The sequence below is a fragment of the Hyperoodon ampullatus genome (assembly GCF_949752795.1).
Source record: "Hyperoodon ampullatus genome assembly, chromosome: 2".
NCBI lineage: Eukaryota > Metazoa > Chordata > Mammalia > Artiodactyla > Ziphiidae > Hyperoodon > Hyperoodon ampullatus.
Window position 1 is genome coordinate 77304940 of NC_136915.1, and position 23442 is coordinate 77328381.

At 37.2% G+C, this 23442-nt stretch overlaps 1 pseudogene across 1 annotated transcript in view; it reads left to right on the forward strand.

The window, feature by feature from the left end:
- The window catches only part of LOC307064602 (calcium-activated chloride channel regulator 4-like), a 149585-nt pseudogene that overhangs the window by 18450 nt on the left and 107693 nt on the right, over positions 1-23442 (forward strand). Inside the window, exons 9-10 of the transcript in view lie at positions 2992-3259; positions 5112-5282. The product of the transcript in view is annotated as a calcium-activated chloride channel regulator 4-like (transcript). The remainder of the gene's footprint in view (positions 1-2991; positions 3260-5111; positions 5283-23442) is intronic.

The window sequence follows — 23442 nt, forward strand, 5'->3', positions numbered from 1 at the left end:
ATTTTGGAAAATAATTGAACAGGAGAAAGAGAGTGAATAATCATTGTGTATCTATGGGTCTAGTTCTTCTCTTGCCTCTTCAACCATTTTTTTCACTGGCTTTCTATTTTATCTACCCTTCTGAATTTAACTCCTTTTCTCAACTTCTGTGTCTCAAAAGCACTATCACTATTTAGATTCAAAAACTTTGAGAAAACTTTGTTTCTTCTCCATTCATGTTCCATTATAATGTCAATGCAGCCTGTTTCTTTCAAAATATATTTTACAAAAACCTGTTTCTCTATATATTCATTCTCACTGTCTATATCATGTCACTTTATGCCAAGACTCCTATATCTCATGTGCTAGTTCATCAAATCACTGCCTATATTAAAACTTGCCAATTATTACCTAAGTAAACCTATTTTCCTCTACTCTCCAATATGAGAAGTACAGAAGTTGTAGGATATGGGGGTAAATAATATATGCAGATTGGTCTGGAGATATGGTTTGGAGATACCCTGCAAACTGTTGTACAGATTGGTCTGAAGATCTAGTATGGCAGAAACTAGAGTAAAAACTGAAGGAGAATAGAGGTCATTTCTGAGGTTGTCAACCTGGTTGACTAAGGAATGATGATACCACAGACTGAAACTGAGAAGCAAGGAGGGAGAACTGATTTCAAACATATTATTTTGTGTTGTGTTTGAGCCTTGGTAACTTTGACTAGCTGGTGGGACATTTAAGTGGAATTCTCAAAAGGCAGTTAAAAGTGTAAGAGCAGAATAAGGGAAATCAGCCAGAAAGGAAATATTTGCATAAAGGTGATGCTCAATGTTTTGAGCATGGAGTTCTCAAAGGGAGTGGAGGAACCAGTTGAAAATTCTGCTCCCCTCATTTGTAATATCTGTAGTAAGTTCTTAAATAATGAAAATTTAAAATTAAACAAATTTTTGCAAGATTAATTTAGATTCATGAATATGATGGGTAGGACTTTGTAAAATATGTTGGCCAGCTAGATGCCTGTTACAATAACCAAACATAAGTTGATGGGAACTTGGATTTGGGTGGTGGTGGCCACTGGAATACAGAGGAAAGGCTGCGTCCCACTATTTACTCAGTATGTTCTCCTAGTACTCTTATACAGCCAAAGCTCTATTTCTTTATTAGATCTTCCTGGTAGGAGTCTAAAGAAGTTATTCACATTCAGATTTAACTTGATAGTAATACTTTTTCCACTCAAAGACTTTACAGAAGACTGAGATTTTTGTCAAAACAATGATGTTTGAAGGGTAGAATTCACTCTCTTCCTTCAGAACTCAAGTGAAGGTGGGTTTAGGACTGAGTTGAGCTACAAGCGATGCTGCCCATTTTTCCTGAAATGATACTTTCCCATTTTTCCAGGAAACACTTACTTGGTCACTGGGTAAAGTTGACTCTTCCTAAGAACTATCCACAAAGATTTTGAAAAACTTCTTCTTAAGAGTCCTTCCCAGAGAATGGTCCTATCTTTCATTTACTTTTTTCTCAGGACTGCAATTTACATAAAGAATAGATTGCCATTTCTGTATTCTTCTTGAACGCATTTACTCTATCATATGGGGCTATTTACTCTATCATATGTGAAAAATTACTTCAATATTTCACATTGGGGAAGATCAGTGAAAGATTTTCTCAATTATTTGCTAGTCCTCATTTTTATCTTGAGGCCCTCCTCATTATGTCTCTACTCAAATACTCTAGGCACCAATAAGTATTTTCTTTTGAATCACCATTAAGATGAGCAAATACACTCACACAAGTGCATGCATACACACACATTCACACACACAAACACATGCCCTACAGCTAATTCTTCTTTGAGGTTGTAACACCCTCTAATGCTAAAATCTGGAGTGTTTGCTAAGACAACTAAGAAAAAAATAATAAAGCCATATCTCCAATTGTGAAACCCATTCTCCTACTCTAATGTTTTTATTATAGCCTGTCCTGTCCTTAGGCCCTATATTTCCACATTTTCTGACTGACAACTGTCACATCCCAGTCAGCTTTCAGAGAGATTACAAGACTATGGTAGTATGCCATATTTAAGCTTGTTCTCAGGCCAGAAATTAAGAGCTATGCTAAAAAAGAAAAAAGAATAAAATTACTCTCTTCCCCAGTTATTAATTTTTAAAGTATATTTAAACAGCTTGAAAGTAAGTGATTAACACTCAACAGTAATGGAGGGATGAATGGTACTGTAATAATTGATGGCACTGTGGGAAAGGACACATTCTTTCTTGTCACATGGGACAAACAGCCTCCCGTTATTTCTCTCTGGGATCCCAATGGAACATCAGTGGAAAGTTTCACAGTAGATAAAGATTACAAAATGGCCTATTTCAGTATTCCAGGAACTGCAAGGTAAGCAATCAGCTTTTAGACTTCTTCTCTTTAAAATTTTTTCAAAAGCTTAAAATAAATTGTTTAATATCATACATATAATCTTAACTGAGTGCCAATAATTGTATCATCTTCAAAGTTATGATAAAATAGAATGTGCTTTCTGTGTAATCCTAAGAATTAGATGGGAGGAAAAAAGAAGAAAGAATTTATATATGAGGAGGAAGGAAAAAAAGGGTAAAGTACAGGTTGGGCAAGAAGCACTTTGAAGACTAATTGTGGGGAGTCTTTTCAACATAGTGTATTAGTCATTAGAGCCTCCTTCTTAATTAAGCCCAACCAGGATTATACAATCTGTGCACTCTGAGACCAAAGGATAAAGGCCAAAAAGAAGGGAATCTTTCAAGATTTATATTTCCCACCAGAGAGTACACCAGGTAGAGACATTATGCATGACATTTGGCTAGGTCCCCTGTCCGAACTGCCACAGCACTCATCTGTGGGATGTTGTACAAATTTGCAAAAACCTGTTTATTCTACACTACATTTATAAGAATTATACTTTAGAAATAGATAACGAACACACAGAAAATAGCTTGGTATCTGATATTTCCATTGAATTTTTAGGTGGTGTTTGGACTTACACTCTTCAAGCAAAAGCAAACCCAGAAACATTAACTATAACAGTAAATTCTCAGGCAGCAAATTCTTCTGTGCCTCCAATCATGGTGAATGCTAAAATGAATAAAGACACAAACAGCTTCCCCAGCCCAATGACTGTTTATGCAGAAATTCTACTAGGGTATAATACCCATTCTTGGAGCCAGTGTGACTGCTTTCATTGAATCAAATAATGGGAATACAGAAGTTTTGTAACTTCTGGATAATGGTGCAGGTAATTCACAGGCTTTTATGAATAAGCCTATATTTTTATAACTCAGGGTATGTTATGGGTCCCTATGGCAGTGTGGGGCAGAGAGACAGGCACCAGAAGAATGGATGCAGATTATGGATAAACAGCAGGACAAGCAGGACATTCTATCCAGGTAAAACCTACAAAGTGATTTGCAAGTGTCTTGCACATGGTAAGCACTCCATAAAGGTTGTTATTATTGTTTGTCATCTAGACAACCAATGTCTGTCATCATATAGAAAGGCCTCATTCAAGAGATTGGGGTGGCAAAAGCATTTCTTAGGGGCACATGATTAAGAAAACCTGGCCAGGAAGGGTGAAGCATAAGTAGTCAGATTAAGTTAAGTGGTAGAACTCAGGCTCTTATCAAAGAAGGGATGACAGGCAGGAGTAAATTCCAACTGCTGGAACAAAGTGCACATATACTTCTGGGGAACTAAGGCCCAAGAACAGGTAGTCATGCCAGAAGAGAGGAGGGATCAGCACTGGGGCATCAGGTCCTTCAGATCTGTCTGACAAGAAACAAGATATAGTGTTGGCCATGCTCTGTCTCCTTGTGTGGATGAGTGGTGCTCAAAGACATTTTCCCAGACTGGATTATTCTGGGAACTGAACCTTCTTTTGAGGGGTCATTGAGCAAGGAAAAACCCAATATGGTAGACAACTGTATTATCACAGATTTCTATCAGTATCGTTTGCAATGTAATTAATTCAATCATTTTGTAACACTATCCTCAATTAGAGTTGGTCCTGAGAAAAATTTAGAAGGTGAAATTGGTCTTTGGTACAGCTTCAAATTCCCTACACTCACACTTCAGTGCCTTCATCAGATATAACTGTTTTCCACAACCATCCCCTGCCTCTTCTTCCCCTTTTCCCAATCCCTTCCATGCTACATTAAAACTTACCTGCATTTTGTTATCATTGCTCAAGGTTTTAATACTGATTACTTAGTTAATTTGTAATGCTTTCACCTAAGAAAGTAGTGGTACTAAAATGATTTAGAGAAGTGGTTCTCAAACTTTAGTATGTATAGTCATCACGTGAAGGGGTTTGTTATAACAAAAGTTGCTGGGACCCCTTCCTACTCCTAGAATGTGGCCCAGAAATGTGCATTTCTAACAAGTTCCAAAGAGATGCAGATGATGCTGGCCCAAGGACATCAGTTTAATAACATCTATCTTACAGAGTTAAAACTCCCTGAGTAATGTGTTAGAAATTTAGTGAATAACTCCAATGCTCGTGATAACAGGTATACAGATGATACAATATTTCTGAGCTCCCCAAAATGTTTATTCTAATAGTAGATGAAGTTTCCCATTGTCAGACCAGAGTTAATGAATCAGCAGAGCAATAGCTGTAAGAATGAGTCTAGATAGGTATTTTGTAGTTGACTAGGATGAGAACTCCTAAGCAAAGACATTTTCTTTAGTGGGGCCCTTTTGATTTGAATGGAGAGATAAAAGAAAGCAATACTAAAAGTAAGTGTTTAGATAAAGTAAGCAAAAGTAGGCTGTTTGGCTGAGAAATCAATAAGAAGGGTACCAAAATAATCTGAATATAAAGTGACAAGGGCCACAAAATTGAGGTATTTATTTTACATATATATTTATCTGTGTGTGTAATATATTTTTTATAATACCTCAAAGATATGAATTCAATAAGATACTGTGTTCTGGCAGAGCATAAAGGAAATATTCTCTAAAGGGTCAGTTTGAAGATGAGAGCCCAACCTAGGGTATATGCTTATAAAGGCCATATCCTTGAGTTAGAAAATGCATGAATTTCTCTTTTTCTTTGCAATAATAACTTATTCCTTCATTTCTATAACAAGGTGCTGATTCTTTCAAGAATGATGGAGTCTACTCCAGATATTTTACAACTTATAAAGAAAATGGCAAATATAGCTTATAAGTACAGGTTCATGGACAAACAAACACTGCTATGAGAAGCTTAAGGTGTCCACCAAATAGGGCCACATATATACCTGGCTGGGTAGGTGATGGTGAGTAACTCATGATATCTGAAGTCCAGTGCTGCTTGAATAATTGTCAGTTGATACAATTAAGACTTCAAACATATTATAACTCAAAATATAGATTTTTATATTTCTGAATTGAAGTTCTCAGTCACACTGGGGTTTGCCTCCAAAGTAACCTAAGCTTTAGTACAGTGTCTAGTATCTAGTAAGCATTCCATAAATGTCAGTTGTTATTTTATTAGTTTCAAGCACCTTTCTTTTATTAATAACAATAAGCCTAATTTCCACTCAAGCTGAATAAAACAGGCCCTGATGTCCGAAGCCTAAATTCAAGCCAATGGTAGAATTTATCCTTCAGGTTACATATGTTGTAAAACATATGTAAACATTTATTTGGAATGTTTTTCTTAAGTCAAAAGAAGAAGAAAACGTGGATTAAGGTGATGATAAGGATTGAGAATACATTCTTGGTGGAGTGACGTCAGGGAAGATGGTAGAGTAGGAAGTGCCAGGATTCCATCTTCCTACCTAGAGAACAATTGTGCTGGCAGAATATGACTGATGTAATGTTTTTGGAGCTCTAGATCATATTTAAAAGCTTGCAGCTTCCAAGGGAAGGCTTAAATGAAAAATCATGGTTAATTTTGGTCAGTTTCAGCTCTTAGCCTAGTAGTGGCTATCCTGCCAAGGTTACCCATGGCAGGTAACCTTGCCCACATTCTTGGAGTGGTTTACATGTGGCTTGTGGGAACCAGAGTGGACAATAAAAATATGTCCTCCAAATATCACCAATTATACTTCTGATCATGGAGATGCAGATGCAGAAGCAGAGTGCCATTGTTGTCACCCCCTCTCGTTGAAGTGACTTCCATGGGATTTAAAGAGACAGAATATTTTTTTCCTTTCATTTTTCCTTTTAACCCTTTTTGGGGACCAGCCATTTAAGAATTAGAACATTCAAGAGTAACCACATACACAGGGAATCTAGAAAGTCACCACACATGCCCAGGGAAAGATGGAGGCACAGAAAAGACCTGAGACACTTAAGTTTACACCTCAGGCTGATTGCTAGCCCAGAGACACCCTACAACAATTTCTTAGAAACAAAAAACCCAGGAAAATAGGGAGAATCTGATTTCCAGAGTTACCACATTATAAAACTCAAATGTCCTGTTTTCAACATAATATTACAATGCATACAAAGAAGCAGGAAATTAAGAATCAGTCAAAGGAACAAAATATATCAACAGGAATTGTCCCTAAGGAAGACCAGATGGCAGACTTATTAGATAAAAATTTTAAAACTACTTTTTAAAAGACGCTCAAATTGCTCAAGGGAGTCAAAGTCAAGAAAACAGTGTATGGGGGAGCCGGAGGAAGATGGCGGAAGAGTAAGACGCGGAGATCACCTTCCTCCCCACAGATACATCAGAAATTCATCTACACGTGGAACAACTCCAACAGAACACCTACTGAACGCTGACAGAAGACCTCAGACCCCCCAAAAGGCAAGAAACTCCCCACATACCTGGGTAGGTCAAAAGAAAAAAAGAATAAACAGAGACAATAGGATATGGACGGGACCTGCACCAGTGGGAGGGAGCCGTGAAGGAGGGAAGGTTTCTACACACTACAAGCCCCTTCGAGGGCGGAGACTGCAGGTGGCGGAGGGGGAAAGCTTCGGAGTAGCGGAGGAGAGCACAGCAACAGGGGTGTGTAGGGCAAAGCAGAGAGATTTTGGCACAGAGGATCGGTGCCCTCAGGCACACACCAGCCCGAGAGACTTGTCTGCTCGGCCGCCAGGGCGGGCGGGGCTGGGAGCTGAGGCTCGGGTATCGGCTTTCAGTCGGAGCGCAGGGAGAGGTCTGGGGCTGGCGGCAGGAAGAGACCCTGAAGGGGTTAGTGCTAGCCCGAAGGGAGTCCGGGGAAAGGGTCTGGAGCTACCGGAGAGGCAAGAGACTTTTTTCCCTTTTGTTGCCTGGTGCGCGAGGAGAGGGCATTCCCCTCCCTCCCCTCTGCCTGAGTGAGCCAGAGCCCCCGAATCAGCGGCTCCTTTAAACCCGTCCTGTCTGAGCGAAGAACGGACGCCCTCCGGCGACCTACGCGCAGAGGCGGGGCCAGGTCCAAGGCTGAGACCCGGGAGCTGTGAGAGCAGAGACAGGGAAATCTCTCTGTGCAGCCTCCGAGGCAGCGGATTAAAGCTCCACGGTCCATTTGATGTGCCCTGCGTCTGTGGAGTGCATGAATGGACAGCGAATCATCCCAAATTGAGGAAGTGGACCTTGAGGACAAGATTTAAGACTTTCCCCCCCTTTTTTTTCCTCTTTTTACAACGAATTATCTCAAATTAAGGAGGTGGACTTAGCAAGATTTCAGACTTTTCGCCCTTTTCCTCTTTTTACAACGAATTATCCCAAATCGAGGAGGTGGACTTGGAGAGCAAGATTTTTGATTTTTCCCCCTGCTCTCTTTTTGTGAATGTGTATGTGTAATCTTCTGTGTAAGATTCTCTCTGTATAGCTTTGCTTCCACCATATGTCCCAGGGTTCTTTCGGTCCGTGTTTTTTTTCAATAATTACTTTTTAATTTTAATAACGCTACTATATTGCATACTTTATTCTATTTTATTTTACCTGCTCTTTCTTTTTTTCCTCCCTTCCCTTCCTCCCTCCTCCCTCCGCTCCTCCTTTCCTTCTTTCTTTTTCTTTCCTCCATCCCTCCCTCCCTCCCACCCTTCTTCTTTCCACTTTCTTTTTCTTTCCTTCCTCCCTCCCTCCCTCCTGTCTTTCTTTCTTTCTTTCCTTCCTCCCTCCCTCCCTCTCTTCTTCCATTCACTCTTCCTTTTGCTTTCATTCCTCCCTCCCTCCCTCCTTTCTTTCCTTTCTTTCCATCCTTCCTCCCTCCCTCCTTTCTTTCTTTCTTCCTTCCTTCCTTCCTTACTTCCCTTCTTCCTTTCTTTCAATCTCTCTTTCTTTCTTCTACTAATTATTTCTTTCTACTTTTTCTCACTGTTATTCTGAGCCGGGTGGATGAAAGGCTCTTGGTGCTGCAGCCAGGAGTTAGTGCTGTGCCTCTGAAGTGGGAGAGCCAACTTCAGGACACGGGTCCACAAGAGACCTCCCAGCTCCACATAATATCAAGCAGCGAAAATCTCCCAGGGATCTCCATCTCAACACCAGCACCCAGCTTCAGTCAACGACCAGCAAGCTACAGTGCTGGTCACCCTATGCCAAGCAACTAGCAAGGCAGGAACACAACCCCACCCATTAGCAGAGAGGATACCTAAAAACATAATAAGGCCACAGGCACCCCAAAACACACCACCAGACGTGGACCTGTCCACCAGAAAGACAAGATCGAGCTTCAACCACCAGAACACAGGCATTAGTCCCCCCCACCAGGAAGCCTACACAACCTACTGAAACAACCTTAGCCACGGGGGACAGACACCAAAAACAACGGGAACTACGAATCTGCAGCCTGCAAAAAGGAGACCCCAAACACAGTAACATAAGCAAAATGAGAAAGCAGAAAAACACACAGCCGGTGAAGGAGCAAGATAAAAACCTACCAGACCTAACAAATGAAGAGGTAATAGGCAGTCTACCTGAAAAAGAATTCAGAATAATGATAGTAAAGCTGATCCAAGATTCTATTTCCCAGATCCAAAATCTTGGAAATAGAATAGACAATATGCAAGAAACAGTTAACAAGGACCTAGAAGAACTAAAGATGAATCAAGCATTGATTAAAAACACAATAAATGAAATGAAAAATACTCTAGATGGGATCAATAGCAGAATAACTGAGGCAGAAGAACGGATAAGTGAGGTGGAAGATAAAATAGTGGAAATAACTGATGCAGAGAAAAATAAAGAAAAAAGAATGAAAAGAACAGAGGACAGTCTCAGAGACCTCTGGGACAACATTAAACGCACCAACATTCGAATTATAGGGGTTCCAGAAGAAGAAGAGAAAAAGAAAGGGACTGAGAAAATATTTGAAGAGATTATAGTTGAAAACTTCCCTAATATGGGAAAGGAAATAGTTAATCAAGTCCAGGAGGCACAGAGAGTCCCATACAGAATAAATCCAAGAAGAAATACGCCAAGACACATATTAATCAAACTGTCAAAAATTAAACACAAAGAAATCATATTAAAAGCAGCAAGGGAAAAACAACAAATAACACACAAGGGAATCCCCATCAGGTTAACAGCTGATCTCTCAGCAGAAACTCTACAAGCCAGAAGGGAGTGGCAGGACATAATGAAAGTGATGAAGGAGAGAAACCTGCAACCAAGATTACTCTACCCAGCAAGGATCTCATTCAGATTTGATGGAGAAATTAAAACGTTTACAGACAAGCAAAAGCTGAGAGAGTTCAGCACCACCAAACCAGCTTTACAACAAATGCTAAAGGAACTTCTCTAGGCAAGAAACACAACAGAAGGACTATACCTACAATAACGAACCCAAAGCCATTAAGGAAATGGGAATAGGAACATACATATCAATAATTACCTTAAATGTAAATGGACTAAATGCTCCCACCAAAAGACACAGAGTGGCTGAATGGATACAAAAACAAGACCCATATATATGCTGTCTACAAGAGACCCACTTCAGACCTAGAGACACATACAGATTGAAAGTAAGGGGATGGAAAAAGATATTCCATGCAAATGGAAATCAAAAGAAAGCTGGAGTAGCAATTCTTATATCAGACAAAATAGACTTTAAAATAAAGACTATTAGAAGAGACAAAGAAGGACACTACATAACGATAAAGGGATCGATCCAAGAAGAAGATATAACAATTGTAAAGATTTATGCACCCAACATAGGAGCACCTCAATACATAAGGCAAATACTAACAGCCATAAAAGGGGAAATCGACAGTAACACAATCATAGTAGGGGACTTTAACACCCCACTTTCACCAATGGACAGATCATCCAAAATGAAAATAAATAAGGAAACACAAGCTTTAAATGATACATTAAACAAGATGGACTTAATTGATATTTATAGGACATTCCACCCAAAAACAACAGAATACACATTTTTCTCAAGTGCTCATGGAACATTCTCCAGGATAGATCATATCTTGGGTCACAAATCAAGCCTTGGTAAATTTAAGAAAATTGAAATTGTATCAAGTATCTTTTCCGACCACAATGCTATGAGACTAGACATCAATCACAGGAAAAGATCTGTAAAAAATACAAACACATGCAGGCTAAACAATACACTACTCAATAATGAAGTGATCACTGAAGAAATCAAAGAGGAAATTAAGAAATACTTAGAAACAAATGACAATGGAGACACGACGACCCAAAACCTATGGGACGCAGCAAAAGCAGTTCTAAGGGGGAAGTTTATAGCAATACAATCCCACCTTAAGAAACAGGAAACATTTCGAGTAAACAACCTGACCCTGCACCTAAAGCAATTAGAGAAAGAAGAACAAAAAACCCCCAAAGTTAGCAGAAGGAAAGAAATCATAAAGATCAGATCAGAAATAAATGAAAAAGAAATGAAGGAAACGATAGCAAAGATCAACCAAACTAAAAGCTGGTTCTTTGAGAAGATAAACAAAATTGACAAACCATTAGCCAGACTCATCAAGAAAAGAAGGGAGAAGACTCAAATCAGTAGAATTAGAAATGAAAAAGGAGAAGTAACAACTGACACTGCAGAAATACAAAAGATCATGAGAGATTACTATAAGCAACTCTATGCCAATAAAATGGACAACCTGGAAGAAATGGACAAATTCTTAGAAATGCACAACCTACCAAGACTGACTCAGGAAGAAATAGAAAATATGAATAGACCAATCACAAGCACTGCAATTGAAACTGTGATTAAAAATCTTCCATCAAACAAAAGCCCAGGACCAGATGGCTTCACAGGCGAATTCTATCAAACATTTAGAGAAGAGCTAACACCCATCCTTCTCAAACTCTTCCAAACAATATCAGAGGAAGGAACACTCCCAAACTCATTCTACGAGGCCACCATCACCTTGATACCAAAACCAGGCAAGGATGTCACAAAGAAAGAAAACTACAGGCCAATATCACTGATGAACATAGATGCAAAAATCCTCAACAAAATACTAGCAAACAGAATCCAACAGCACATTAAAAGGATCATACACCATGATCAAGTGGGGTTTATTCCAGGAATGCAAGGATTCTTCAATATACGCAAATCAATCAATGTGATACACCATATTAACAAGTTGAAGGAGAAAAACCATATGATCATCTCAATAGATGCAGAGAAAGCTTTCGACAAAATTCAACACGCATTTATGATAAAAACCCTGCAGAAAGTAGGCATAGAGGGAACTTTCCTCAACATAATAAAGGCCATATATGACAAACCCACAGCCAACATCGTCCTCAATGGTGAAAAACTGAAACCATTTCCACTAAGATCAGGAACAAGACAAGGCTGCCCACTCTCACCACTCTTATTCAACATAGTTTTGGAAGTTTTAGCCACAGCAATCAGAGAAGAAAAGGAAATAAAAGGAATCCAAATTGGAAAAGAAGAAGTAAAGCTGTCACTGTTTGCAGATGACATGATACTATACATAGAGAATCCTAAAGATGCTACCGAAAAACTACTAGAGCTAATCAATGAATTTGGTAAAGTAGCAGGATACAAAATTAATGCACAGAAATCTCTGGCATTCCTGTACACTAATGATGAAAAATCTGAAAATGAAATCAAGAAAACACTCCCATTTACCATTGCAACAAAAAGAATAAAATATCTAGGAATAAACCTCCCTAAGGAGACAAAAGACCTGTATGCAGAAAATTATAAGACACTGATGAAAGAAATTAAAGATGATATAAATAGATGGAGAGATATACCATGCTCCTGGATTGGAAGAATCAATATTGTGAAAATGACTCTACTACCCAAAGCAATCTACAGATTCAATGCAATCCCTATCAAACTACCACTGGCATTTTTCACAGAAGTAGAACAAAAAATTTCAAAATTTGTTTGGAAAAACAAAAGACCCCGAATAGCCAAAGCAATCTTGAGAACGAAAAACGGAGCTGGAGGAATCAGGCTCCCTGACTTCAGACTATACTACAAAGCTACAGTAATTAAGACAGTGTGGTACTGGCATAAAAACAGAAAGATAGATCAGTGGATCAGGATAGAAAGCCCAGAGATAAACCCACGCACATATGGCCAACTTATCTTTGATAAAGGAGGCAGGAATGTACAGTGGAGAAAGGACAGCCTCTTCAATAAGTGGTGCTGGGAAAACTGGACAGGGACATGTAAAAGTATGAGATTAGATCATTCCCTAACACCATACACAAAAATAAGCTCAAAATGGATTAAAGACCTAAATGTAAGGCCAGAAACTATCAAACTCTTAGAGGAAAACATAGGTAGAACACTCTATGACATAAATCACAGCAAGATCCTTTTGGACCCACCTCCTAGAGAAATGGAACTAAAAACAAAGATAAACAAATGGGACCTAATGAAACTGAAAAGCTTTTGCACAGCAAAGGAAACCATAAACAAGACCAAAAGACAACCCTCAGAATGGGAGAAAATATTTGCAAATGAAGCAACTGACAAAGGATTAATCTCCAAAATTTATAAACAGCTCATGCAGCTCAATAGCAAAAAAACAAACAACCCAATCCAAAAATGGGCAGAAGACTTAAATAGGCATTTCTCCAAAGAAGATATACAGACTGCCAACAAACACATGAAAGAATGCTCAACATCATTAATCATTAGAGAAATGCAAATCAAAACTACAATGAGATATCATCTCACACCAGTCAGAATGGCCATCATCAAGAAATCTAGAAACAATAAATGCTGGAGAGGGTGTGGAGAAAAGGGAACACTCTTGCACTGCTGGTGGGAATGTGAATTGGTACAGCCACTATGGAGAACAGTATGGAGGTTCCTTAAAAAACTACAAATAGAACTACCATATGACCCAGCAATCCCACTACTAGGCATATACCCTGAGAAAACCATAATTCAAAAAGAGACATGTACCAAAATGTTCATTGCAGCTCTATTCACAATAGCCCGGAGCTGGAAACAACCTAAGTGTCCATCATCGGATGAATGGATAAAGAAGATGTGGCACATATATACAATGGAATATTACTCAGCCATAAAAAGAAACGAAACTGAGCTATTTGTAATGAGGTGGATAGAGCTAGAGTCTGTCATACAGAGTGAAGTAAGTCAGAAAGAGAAAGACAAATACCGTATGCTAACACATATATATGGAATTTAAAAAAAAAAAAATGTCATGAAGAACCTAGGGGTAAAACGGGAATAAAGACACAGACCTACTTGAGAATGGACTTGAGGATATGGGGAAGGGGAAGGGGAAGCTGTGACAAAGGGAAAGAGAGGCATGGACATATATACACTACCAAACATAAGGTAGATAGATAGTGGGAAGCAGCCGCAGAGCACAGGGAGATCAGCTCGGGGCTTTGTGACCGCCTGGAGGGGTGGGATGGGGAGGGTGGGAGGGAGGGAGATGCATGAGGGAGGGGATGTGGGAACAGATGTATATGTATGACTGATTCACTTTGTTATAAAGCAGAAACTAATAAAAAAATAAAAATAAAAAATAAAAAAAAAAGATGTGGCACATATATACAATGGAATATTACTCAGCCATAAAAAGAAACGAAACTGAGCTATTTGTAATGAGGTGGATAGACCTAGAGTCTGTCATACAGAGTGAAGTAAGTCAGAAAGAGAAAGACAAATACCGTATGCTAACACATATATATGGAATTAAAAAAAAAAAAAATGTCCTGAAGAACCTAGGGGTAAAACGGGGATAAAGACACAGACCTACTTGAGAATGGACTTGAGGATATGGGGAAGGGGAAGGGTAAGCTGTGACAAAGGGAAAGAGAGGCATGGACATATATACACTACCAAACATAAGGTAGATAGATAGTGGGAAGCAGCCGCAGAGCACAGGGAGATCAGCTCGGTGCTTTGTGACCGCCTGGAGGGGTGGGATGGGGAGGGTGGGAGGGAGGGAGATGCATGAGGGAGGGGATGTGGGAACAGATGTATATGTATGACTGATTCACTTTGTTATAAAGCAGAAACTAATAAAAAAATAAAAATTAAAAAAAAAAAAAAAAAGAAAACAGTGTATGAACAAAATAAAAATATCAATAAAGAGATAGAAAACATTAAAATGACCTCAAAAGAAATTCTGGAACTGAAAATTACAATAACTAAATTTGAAAATTCTCTGGAGGGATTCAAAAGTAGAAGAAAGAACAAGAGAACATGAAGATAAAATAATTAAAACTATTGTGTCTGAAGAACAGAAAAAAAGATTGAAGAAAAGTGAAAAGAGCCTAAAAGACCTGTAGAACACCAACAAGTTGATCAACATACCAACAGTGGCAGTCTCAGAAGGAAAACATATAAAGGGGCAAAGAGATTATTTGGAGATATAATGGCTAAAAAATTCCCAAACTTGATGCCAAGATATTAATCTACAAATCCAAGAAGCTAACAAACTCTAAGTAGAATAAACTGAAAAAGACACACACTGAGACACACTATAATCAAACTGTCAAAAGCTAAAGGCAAAGTAAATAGAGCAAGAGAAAACAGCAAGAGAAGCAAATCATCACATACAAATGATCCTCAATAAGATTACCAGCAGATTTTTCATCAGAGGCCTTGGAGGACAAACAGCAGTAGGTTAATTTATTCAAAAGGCTAAAGGAGGAAAACTGTCAACAAAGAAACCTTTATCCTACATAACTGTCCTTCAAAAATTAGGGAGAAATTGACTTTCCCAGATAAACAATAGCTGAGGGTGTTCATTCACTAGCCTTACCATACAAGAAATGCTACAGGGAATCCTTAGGTGGAAATGAAAGAACAATAAACAATAACTCAAAGCCATAGGAAGAAATAAAGATCTCTAGTAAAGGTAAATGCATGGGCAATTATCACATCTAGTATTATTGTAATATTGGTTTGTACTCCAATTTTCATTTACAATATGATTTAAAAGGAATTACTAGTCTATGTTTTTGAACACATAATATATAAAGATGTAATTTGTGACATTAATAACTGAAAGGGGGTGGGAATCAAGCTGTATAGGAGCAGAACTTTTGTATGCTTTTGAAGTTAAGCTGATATAATTCAAATTAGAGTGCTGTAACATTAAGATATTAAATGTAATCCCTCTGATAACCACAAAGAAGAGAGCTATAGAATATACATTAAAAGAAATGAAAATGTAATAAATCATTTCACTACAAAAATATCAACTAAACACAATAGATTAATACATGAAAAGAGGGACAAAAATGCTATAAGACATAGAAAACAACAAAATGAGAGAAGTAAGTTTCTGTTTTTTTGTGTGGTAGTGAATGACTGAGTTTAACTTTCTTTTTTTTCTTTTTTTATTAAAGTATAGTTGATTTACAATATTATATTAGTTTCAGGTGTAAAACATAGTGATTCAATATTTTTATAGATTATACTCCATTAAAGTTATTGTAAAATACGGGCTGTATTTCCCTGTGTTATACAATATATCCTTGTTGTTTATCTATTTTATACTTAGTAGTTTGTATCTATTATCCTATACCTCTATTTTGCTCCTCCCTCCTGTCTCCCCTTTGGTAACCACTAATTTGTTCTCTATATCTGTGAATCTATTTCTGCTTTGTTATATACATTCATTTGTTTTTTTATATTCCACATATAAGTGATAACATTCATTATTTAACTTTCTCTGTCTGACTTATTCCACTAAACATAATACTCTCTAGGTTGATCCATGTTGTTGCAAATGGCAGAATTTCTAGGTTGATCCATGTTGTTGCAAATGGCAGAATTTCCTTCTTTTTATGGCTGAATAATATTCCATTTTATATATCTTCTTTTTTTTTTTTTTTTTGCGGTACGCGGGCCTCTCACTGTTGTGGCCTCTCCCATTGCGGAGCACAGGCTCCGGATGCTCAGGCTCAGTGGCCATGGCTCACGGGCCTAGCCACTCCGGGGCATGTGGGATCTTCCCAGACCGGGGCACGAACCCGTGTCCCCTGCATCGGCAGGCGGACTCTCAACCACTGCACCACCAAGGAAGCCCTATATATCTTCTTTATCCATTCATCTGTTTATGGACACTTAGGTTCCTTCCGTAACTTGGCTACTGTAAGTAATCCTGCTATGAACATTGGGGTGCATGTATCTTTTCAAATTACTGTTTTCATTTTCTTGGATATATACCCAGAGTGGAACTGCTAGATAATATGTTAGTTCTATTTTTACCTTTTTGAGGAATCTTCATACTATTTTCCATAGATGCTGCACCAACTTACAATCTCACAAACAGTGTACTAGGGTTCCCTTTTATCCACATCCTCGCCAACATTTGTTATTTGTAGACTTTTGATGATAGCCATTTAACAGCTAATATCTCATTGTGGTTTTGATTTGCATTTCTCTGATGATGAACAATGCCGAGCATCTTTTCACGTGCCTATTGGCAATCTATCTTTTTTGAAAAAATATCTATTCAGATCTTTTGTCCATTTTTAAATCAGGGTGATTATTTTTTGATATTAGAGTTGTATAAGCTGTTATTATATTTTGGACATTAACCCTTTATCAGTAATATCATTTGCAAATATATTCTCCCATTTAGTATGTTGTCTTTCGTTTTTTTCAGTGGTTTTCTTTGCTGTGCAAAAGCTTTAAAGTTAAATTAGGTCCCATTTGTTTAGCTTTGCTTTTGTTGTTTTTGCCTTAGGAAACAGATACAAAATCTATTGCTACAATTTATGTCAAAGAGTAATTCTGCCTATGTTTTCTTCTACGAGTTTTATAGTTTCAGGTCTCACATTTAGGTCTTTAATCCATTTTGAGTTTATTTTTGTAAATGGTATGAGGAACTTCATTTTTCTACATGTAGCTGCCCTGTTTTCTAGGCACCACTTATTGAAGAGACCGTCTTTTCTCCACTGTATATTCTTGAATTGTTTTTCATAGATTAATTGACCATAGGTACATGGGTTTATTTCTAGGCTCTCTATTCTGTTCCATTGATCTATGTGTCTGTTTTTGTGCCCATACCATGCTTCTTTTTGACTACTGGAGCTTTGTGGTATAGTCTGAAGTCAGAGAGGGTGATTCCTCCAGCTTTGTTCTTTTTCTCAAGATTTCTTTGGCAATTTGGAGTCTTTTGTGATTCCATATAAATTTTAGGAATATTTTTTCTAGTTCTGTGAAAAAGTCATGGGTGTTTTGATAGAGATTGTATTAAATCTGTAGATTGCTTTGGGCAGTATGGATATTTTAACAAAATTAATTCTTCCTAACAAAGAACATGGGATATCTTTCCATTTCTTTGTATCATCTTCAATTTCCTTCATCAATATTTTATAGCTTTCAGAGTATAGATCTTTCACTTCCTTGGTTAAGTTTATACGGAAATACCTATTCCTAGGTATTTTATTCTTTTTGGTGCAATTTTTTTTAACCTCTTTATTGGAGTATAATTGTTTTACAGCGTTGTGTTAGTTTCTGCTGTATAACAAAGTGAATCAGCTATATGCATATGTATATCCCTATATCCCCTCCCTCTTGTGTCTCCCTCCCACCCTCCTTAACCCACCCCTCTAGGTGGTTGCAAAGCACCGAGCTAATCTCCCTGTGCCATTTGATGCAATTTTAAATGGGATTGTTTTCTTGCTTTCTCTTTGATAGTTCATTATTATGGTACAGAAAAACAACAAATTTCTGTTCCATTAATCTTGTATCCTGCAACGTTACTGAATTCATTAATTAGTTCCAGTAATTTCTTGGCAGACACTTTATATAGTATCTGTGGTTGTCTATATATAGTATCATGTCATCTGTAAACAGTGACACTTTAACTTCTTCCTATTCAATTTAGATGCGTTTTCTTTCTTTCTTTCTTTCTTTTTTTTTTTTGGCCTGATTGCTGTGGCTAGGACTTCCAATACTATTTTAAATATAAGTGGTGAGAGTGAGCATCCTTGTCTTGTTCCTCAGTTTACGGGAAAGGCTTCCAGCTCTTCATCATTGAGTATGGTGTTAGCTGTGGGTTAGTACCAAAAGGCTTATTTATTTATTTTTTGAAACATCTTTATTGGAGTATAATTGTCTTACAATGGTGTGTTAGTTTCTACTTTATAACAAAGTGAATCAACTATACATATACATATATCACCATATCTCCTCCCTCTTGCATCTCTTTCGCACCCTCCCTATCCCACCCCTCTAGGTTGTCACAAAGCACCGAGCTGATCTCCCTGTGCTATGTGGCTGCTTCCCACTAGCTATCTGTTTTACATTTGGTAGTGTATATATGTCTATGCCACACTCTCACTTGGTCCCAGCTTACCCTTCCCACTCCTCGTGTCCTCAAGTCCATTCTCTACATCTGTGTCTTTATTCCTGTGTTGTCTCTAGGTTTTTCAGAACACTTTTTTTTTTTAGACTGCATATATATGTGTTAGCATACAGTATTTGTTTTTCTCTTTCTGACTTAACTTCACTCTGTATGACAGACTCTAGGTCCATCCACCTCACTACAAATAACTCAATTTCACTTCTTTTTATGGCTGAGTAATATTCCACTGCATATATGTGCCACATCTTCTTTACCATTCATCTGTTGATGGACACTTAGGTTGCTTCCATGTCCTGGCTACTGTAAATAGACCTACAATTAACATTGTGGTACACGTCTCTTTTTGAATTATGGGTTTTTAAGGGTATATGCCCAGTAGTGGGATTGCTGGGTTGTATGGTAGTTCTATTTTTACTTTTTTAAGGAACCTCCATACTGTTCTCCATAGTGGCTGTATCAATTTACGTTCCCACCAACAGTGCAAGAGGGTTCCCTTTTCTCCACACCCTCTCCAGAATTTATTGTTTGTAGATCTTTTGATGATGGCCATTCTGACTGGTGTGAGGTGATACCTCATTGTAGTTTTGATTTGCATTTCTCTAATGATTAGTGATGTTGAGCATCCTTTCATGTGTTTCTTTGCAATCTGTATATCTTCTTTGGAGAAATGTCTATTTAGGTCTTCTGCTCATTTTTGGATTGGGCTGTTTGTTTTTTAGATATTGAGCTGCATGAGCTGCTTGTAAATTTAGGAGAGTAATCCTTTGTCAGTTGCTTCATTTGCAAATATTTTCTCCCATTCTGGGGGTTGTCTTTTCATCTTGTTTATGTTTTCCTTTGCTGTGCAAAAGCTTTTAAGTTTCATTAGGTCCCATTTGTTTATTTTTGTTTTAATTTCCATTACTCTAGGAGGTGGGTCAAAAAGGATCTTGCTGTGATTCATGTCGTAGAGTGTTCTGCCTTTTTCCTCTAAAAGTTTTATAGTGTCTGGCCTTACATTTAGGTCTTTAATCCATTTTGAGTTTTTTTGTGTGTATGGTGTTAGGAAGTGTTCTAATTTCATTCTTTTACATGTAGCTGTCCAGTTTTCCCAGCACCACTTATTGAAGAAGCTGTCTTTTCTCCATTGTATACTCTCGCCTCCTTTATCAAAAATAAGGTGATCATATGTGCACGGGTTTATCTCTGGACTTTCTATCCTGTTCCATTGATCTATATTTCTGTTTTTGTGCCAGTAAAGCTTTTATTATGTTGCGATATGTTCCCTCTATACCAACTTTGATGAGTTTTTATCATGAATGGATGTTAAATTTTGTCAAAGGGTTTTTCTGCATTGATTGATATGATCATGTAATTTTTATCCTTCCTTTTGTATAGGGTGTGTAACATTGATTGATTTCCAAATACTGACCATCCTTGTGTCACTGGAATTAACCCAACTTCATCGTGTTGTATGATCCTTGTTATATACTGTTGAATTTTGTTTGCTACGTTTTACTGAGGATTTTTGCACCTATATTCATCAGAGATATTGGCCTGTAATTCTCCTTTTTTTGTAGTGGCTTTGGTTTTGGAATCAGGGTAATGGTGGCCTCACAGAATGAATTTGGGAGTGTCCCATACTCTTCAAATTTCTGGAATAGTTTCAAAAGGACAGATATTAGCTCTTCTTTATATGTTTGGTACAATTACCCTGTGAGGCCATAAAGTTCTGGACTTCCATTTGCTTTGAGGTATTTTTACTACAATTCAATTTCACTACTAGTGATCAGTCTGTTTAGATTACCTCTTCTTCCTGATTTAATCTTGAAAGGTTGTATGTTTCTATAAATTTGTCCATTTCTTCTAGGTTGTCCAATTTGTTGTCATTTAACTGTTTGTAGTACTCTCTTATGATTGTATCTCTGTGATAGCAATTGTTATTCCTCCTCTTTCATTTCTTGTATTGTTTATTTGGGTCCTCTTTTCTTTTTGGTGAGCCTGGCTAAATGTTTATCAATTTTGGTTATCTTTTTTAAAATAATCCAGCTCTTAGTTTTGTTGACCTTTTCTTTTCTTTTCTTTTTTTTTTTTTTTTTGGTCACTCTTCTATTTATGTCCTCTCTGATCTTTATTATTTCCTTCCTCCTCCTGATTTTGGGCTTTGTTTTTTCTTCTTTTTTAAATTCCTTTACACGGTAGGTTAGGTTGTTATTTAATATTTTTCTTGTTTCTTGAGGTAGGCCTGTATCACTATAAACATCCCTCTTAGAAATGTTTTTCTGCATCTTATAAATTTTGGAAAGTTCTGTTTCCATTTTCATTTGTCTTGATGTATTTTCTGATTTCCTCTTTGATTTCTTCATTGACTCTGGTTTTGTAGTAGCATGTTGTTTAGTCTCCACGTTTGTGGTTTTCCCATTTTTCTTTCTGTAAATGAAATCTAGTTTCATATCATTACAGTTTGAAAAAAAATACTTGATATAATTTCTATCCTCGTAAACTGTTGAGACTTGTTTTGTGGCCTAGCATGTGATCTATCCTGGAGCATGTTCCACGAACACTTGAAAGGAATGTGTATACTGCTTGTTTTGGATGGAATGTCCTGTAGATACCTATTAAGTCCAACTCGTCTAATGTTACAGTTAAGACCACTGTTTACTTATTGATTTTCTGTATGGATGATCTGTCCATTGATGTAAGTGCAGTGTTAAAGTCACCTACTATTATTTTATTATTTTCAGTTTCTCCCTTTATGCCTGGTAATATTTGCTTTATATATTTAGGTGTTCCTGTATTAGGTGCATATATGTTAATGAGGGTAATATCCTCTTCTTGTATTGATCCCTTTATCATTATATAATGTCCTTATTTGTCTTTTGTTATAGACTTTGTTTTAAAGTCTATTTTGTTTAACATAAGTATTGTTACCCCTGCTTTCTTGTTGTTTCCTTTTGCATGAAATATCTTTTTCCATCCCCTCACTTTCAGTCCGTGTGCCTTTAGCTCTGGAGTGAGTCTCTCACAAGCAGCATATAGATGGGTCTTTTTTTACCCAATCAGCTACCCTATGTCTTTTGATAGGAGTATTTAGTCCACTGACATCTAAAGTAATTACTGAAAGATATGTACATTTTGTTACTTGTTTTCTGGTTGTTTTTGTAGTTCTTTGCTGTCTTTTTTTTTCTTCTTCTTCTTTTTTTAGCTACACTACATGGCCTGCAGTATCTTAGTTCCCTGACCAGGGATTGAACCTGGGCCCCAGCAGTGAAAGTGCCAAGTCCTAACCACTGGACCACCGGGGAATTCTCTGCTGTCCTTTTTTATTGAAGTTTAGTGATTTACAATATTGTGCTTGTTTCAGGTGTACAGCAAAATAATTCAGATATATATATATATATATATATATATATTCACGTTACTACCCATTACAGGTTATTATAAGATATTGAATATAATTTTCTGGGCTATAAGGTAAACCCTTGTTGCTTATCTATTTTATGTATAGTAGTTTGTATTTGTTATTCTAATACTCCTAACTTATCCCACCCCCCCACCATTTTCCCTTTGGTGAGCATAATTTTTTTTCTACACCTGTGAGTCTTTCTGTTTTGTATATAGATTCATTTGTATTATTTTTTTAGATTCCACATATAAGTGATATAATATAATATTTGTCTTTCTTTGTCTGACTGACTTCACAAAGTATAATATTCTCTAGGTCCATCCATGTTGCTACAAATGGAAGTATTTCATTCTTTTTAATGGCTGAGTAATATTCCATTATATATATATACATATGTGTGTGTGTGTGTGTGTGTGTGTGTATATATATATATATATATATATGCCACATCTTCTTAATCCAGTTTTCTGTTGATGGGCATTTGGGTTGCTCCCATGACTTTGCTACTGTAACTGTGCTGCTATGAACACTGTAATGCATATATCTTTTCAAATTATAGTCTGGATATATAACCAGGAGTGGAATTACTGGATTATATGGTAACTCAATATTTGGCTTTTTAAGGAAACTCCACACTGTTTTCCATAGTGACAGCACCAATTTACATTCCCACCAATAGTGTAGGAGAGTTACCTTTTCTCTACACCCTTTCCAGCATTTATTATTTGTAGACTTCTTGACAAGACACATTCTGACTAATGTGAGGTGATACCTCACTGTGGTTTTGATTTGCATTTCTCTAATAGTTAGTGATGTTGAACATCTTTTCATCTGCCTGTTGGCAATTTGTATGTCTTCTTTGAAAAAATATCTATTTAGGGCTTCTGCCTATTGTTTGATTGGGTTTTTTGTTTTTTCAATATTGAGTTATATGAGCAGTTTGTATATTTTGAATATTAACCACTTGTCAGTCACATCACTTGCAAATATTTTCTCCCATTCCATAAGTTGTCTTTTTTATTTTGTTGATGACTTCCTTTGCTGTGCAAAAGTTTTTAAGTTTTATTATGTCCCATTTGTTTATTTCTGCTTTTATTTCTTTTGCCCTGAGGTACTGATCTAAGAATACATTGCTACGATTTATGTCAGAGAATATTTTCCCTACGTTCTCTTCTTGGAGTTTTATGGTGTCTTGTCTCATATTCAGATCTTCAAACAATTTTGAATTTATTTTTGTATATGGTATGAGGGAGCATTCTAACTTCACTGATTTACATGTAGCTGTCCAGCTTTCCCAACACCACTTGTTGAAGACACTGTCTTTTCTCCAATGTATA